Source organism: Olea europaea, unplaced genomic scaffold, assembly GCF_002742605.1.
Source record: "Olea europaea var. sylvestris unplaced genomic scaffold, O_europaea_v1 scaffold732, whole genome shotgun sequence".
In the NCBI taxonomy this organism is placed as follows: Eukaryota; Viridiplantae; Streptophyta; class Magnoliopsida; order Lamiales; family Oleaceae; genus Olea; species Olea europaea.
In genome coordinates this window covers 1-4426 of record NW_019265723.1, presented here as the reverse complement: position 1 = coordinate 4426, position 4426 = coordinate 1, and the positions used below count along the sequence as shown (strand labels likewise).

Genomic DNA, 4426 nt, shown 5'->3' with positions numbered 1-4426 from the left:
ATTGTGGATCTTGTCATCAAATGTCCGTTCTGTGGCAAATATGTCAGTTATAATGAAAAGAAATATTATGTTCAAAGTCCTTTATTTGTACCATTGAAGAGTGCAAATTTCATGACATGAGCTTAAAATACATGAAACATGATTTCTGGATTTAGTACTCCAGCATTCAAGTCTGATGAAGTATATACCAAAGTTTTTCACATTCATACAAGTTACTGCTCCTACATTTATTTTTTCTTTGTTACATTCATCAAAGGTGATTATAAATTTACAGTTTAGATTTTTCTGAATTTGTAATTTCTATATTATTATGGTTAATGTTCATCTGTCTAGGTTGCAAGAATCAATCGGATTCCCAAGCCAAAGCCAAAAGTTGAGAAGCCCGTAAAGACTGAAAATGAGAGTGCTGCTGATAAATCAAATGACAAGGACACATTTTCCGGAGAGACCACCTCTCAAAAAGATCAAAATGCTAGAGAATCGGACTATTCAGCAACTGACAAAAATGATGAATCTGATGATCATGATGAGTTGTGAAAACCATGAAACGACTTGAAGATTCTCGTGCTAGGAGAAGTATGTAACGGCAATGATAAAAGTAGAAAGAGCGCTAGAAATTCCCCTATGGTTGGGAAACATAGAGTCGAGCCCAGTGTTTGATGGTCGTCTTTCTCCTGCCATCCTTGGGATTATTTTTCCCTTTCACTGTGGACTTGATGAATACATTTTTGGGTAATTTTGATACTTAAATATTTTATATATTGTAGTATTTAACCCGCCCTGAACTGTGGGTGTACATTGAAGAGACATTTTTTGGCCGCTAGAAGAATTTTGGTTGGTCTGTTCCTGATTCGCACTTTTTGATGTTTGAATGGCAACTAGACTGAAATAATGATGGTTTTTCATTACGGGAATATAATGCTATTTTCAGAATTTACAACTTTGAGATTGAAAGTTGAGTTTGCATGTTTGTGAGTTGTTCATAAAAGGTTTAGAACTAATAATTATATAAAATGAGTGGTTAATCAGTGTGTGGTAGAACCAATCGGTTTGGCTTCGATTCCTCAACCAAATGGGTCGATTTTGGGACAATGTATCTGGAACCCATTGGTTCTAGTTTGGTTCTCAGTACTGCCTTGATAATCAATAGTGAATTTGGTTCTTCCAAATTTCTTTTTTTCTTGTATCAAGGTGCACTAAATCTTTAAATATTAGACTTTAAAATTATCTCATTTTAAAATTTCGTTTTCCATATGCTTCTTCCTCTCTCTTTAATGAATAATCAAAATTCAAGTGTAAATAGTTTTATAAATACTTTTAAAATTCATAACTTTCATGCAACCCAATAGAAAAAATATATTTTTAGTTCAATATTTCATAAGAATTCAAATTTTTTGTTGTTTCCAAAGTGATTAGCCCTCAAGAACCATGATCATTGAGGATTAATAAAGATAATCATGTTATTGTTATACGAATTTTCGTAAAAACTAATTTTCAATCTAGATTTTACCGTTTATGCTTTATTTAATAATTTAGCCTTTTTTTTTCCCGCTTTTATGAGTTGATTTTGAGTTTTGAATTGAATTTTTATTTGCTACCTTGTTCAATTTATTTTTTTGTGTTAGATTAAAAGAATAACAAGTGGTTTCAAATTCTATTTTTGTCCTTTTTAATAGATAAGTAATTTCATACTTTATTTTTATAATTTTTCATTATAAAGAATCAGACTAGACCGAAATGAAACTAATTGGTTCCATTTCCAAGATTTTTATTGGTATTCAGCTCGGTTCGATTCCCTTTAAAGTTGGATCGAATTAGACCGTGCTCACTCCTAAATACTTATGAATTTTACAAAATATGTGATTAAAAAGTGATATGATAGTTTATAAGAAGCCAAACATAGGAAAATAATATTGGCCTAACCAAAATGACAAATGATTTTGGATTTTTATTATGGCAGTATGGATGGATAGTTCAAAGAGGTTTTACTTTTGAGCTGTTTCGCAGGGGAAATAGAATAGTTTACAAATTGTCATTTTAAATAGTTAAACAAAGAAAGATGCCGCTAATTGAAAATAACAAATCACACTTTATATTAATTCTATATTAAATTACTTGACACTTTACATGTCATTTTTTTTTTAACTTTAAATTTTGAATTGCTTCGATTATTTATCCTAAAAATTATTATTATTTATCTCTTACTTCTCTCTATTTCCTAAATTAATTTACATTAATTCAAGTATCTTAACTACACTACTTAATATTGTTATACGAATTTTCGTAAAAACTAATTTTCAATCTAGATTTTACCGTTTATGCTTTATTTAATAATTTAGCCTTTTTTTCCCGCTTTTATGAGTTGATTTTGAGTTTTGAATTGAATTTTTATTTGCTACCTTGTTCAATTTATTTTTTTTGTGTTAGATTAAAAGAATAACAAGTGGTTTCAAATTCTATTTTTGTCCTTTTTAATAGATAAGTAATTTCATACTTTATTTTTATAATTTTTCATTACAAAGAATCTGACTAGACCGAAATGAAACTAATTGGTTCCATTTCCAAGATTTTTATTGGTATTCAACTCGGTTCGATTCCCTTTAAAGTTGGATCGAATTAGACCGTGCTCACTCCTACACTACTTAATTTTTTTTTTTTTGACACAGTTGCCTACACTATTTACATGACAATTTTAAAATTTTTCACAAAATTGTATATTTTATCACCAATATTTAGATTTGTTTTCTCTTAAAATAGATTATGTACAGGTACTTCAATATTTGTTAAATTGCAAAACGTATAAAGCTATAATCACAACTTAAAATAGAAAGAAATTCATTTTAAGTTGAAAATAATAAATCATACCCATATATTAATTTACTTATTTTTTCTTTTTAAAAAATATTCTTTGAACATATCTTATTAAGCCTAGTTTGGAGAAAATTAAAATCTAAATTTTAATCTAAATCAAAATTAATAATTAATTTTAACCACATATTTCTTAGGATCTATAACTTCTCATCAAATTTTATTAAAATCTACTGAAAATTTGATTTTATCTACCAAACAGGGCCAATTAGGTGATAGCAACTAATAATTACAATTTGTTCAGTTAATAATATTGGATAAAAATTAAATGAAAATTTGTTACCTATTTTTTCAAGTTGTTATTTAAAGAAAATATAGATCACATTAAAGAATAATAAAGTAGTTATTAAGTTTTATATAATTTTTTTAAAAGGCTTTAATTTATTATTTCAATTAATGGTATTTTGTTTTATTTAATATTTATAATGAAACAGTTGTTAATATTTTTATTTTTTCCTTGCAAAATGTTTTTTTATTAGTATCAATAACTAAAATATAATATTCAAAATGTAAAATTTTGAAATATGTTATGTTAAATATAAATTTATTTACTAAATTGTCTGTAATTTGATAACAAAATAATTCACAAGACAAATAATGATATATTATAATAAAGGACATGTCATCGTCACATATTCTCGAAACATGAATCAACGGTCTTTTTTTTTTTTTTTTTTAATTCTTAGACTTTCAAACTGTTCTCATACAACTTCCATACAACTAAGGGGCAATGGCCAACGGTCAAGAAAGAGATCACCGCTCCATTGCCAAAGCCAAATTCTTCGCCGTTTAGTTCAGAATACGCCGCCGGTGGAGGAATTTCATTCATGCCTGAAAGTCTAATTTCTCCACTGCCCAGTGCCTACTTCATATGGCGCTGCTGCCGTTGGCCGAGGTATATTCATGGATCCAGGTAAGGAAACAACGCCAAAAAATCGTCTGCGAGTAAGGTCAGTTTGTTTAATCTATTACTATTATATTGTTGGTTTCTATAAAAGATGTTATATGGGTACTGCTCGGAATTACATTATTGACATTCAGGCCTACTTATCTTTTTTCTTTTGCATTTCTTCTTCTCCTCCCTTTTCTTTATAATAATATTGACTCACATACTTCAATTGTTGGATATCGATTCATCTTATCTGTGATTTTTCTGGGTTTTACTGTCCGCCGAGTAGTTTAATTGATTAACAGCAGACTTATTTCGTCTGTTTCAGTTTGAGTGGATTCATTTTTTTTTTCCCAACAAACTCTTATTTGGATCTTGCTTGCGTTGTTAGATATAGATGTACCTTTTAATTTTTATTATGGAAGTATTTATATTATGCCCTAGAATTTTGTGATTTTTTTATTTTATGGTAACTGTGATTTTCTTTTGATTTATTACTTTTATTCCTCTGATTCAATTTGTGAGAGTTGTTGCTCGTGAGGGAATGATAATTTTCTTGTAGTCTTGTGTTTTCCGTGGATATAACTTGGTTATATTTACTAAGTGAGTTTTCATTTTGATGATTGATTTGCTGTGGTCTTTGTTCTCAATTGTTTGTTATCAATATAC

The 4426-nt window shown here is 28.5% G+C and overlaps 1 pseudogene; it reads left to right on the top strand.

The window, feature by feature from the left end:
* LOC111390950 overlaps positions 1-537 on the top strand; it is a 7726-nt pseudogene extending 7189 nt beyond the window's left edge.
* The last annotated feature ends 3889 nt before the right edge of the window (positions 538-4426 follow it).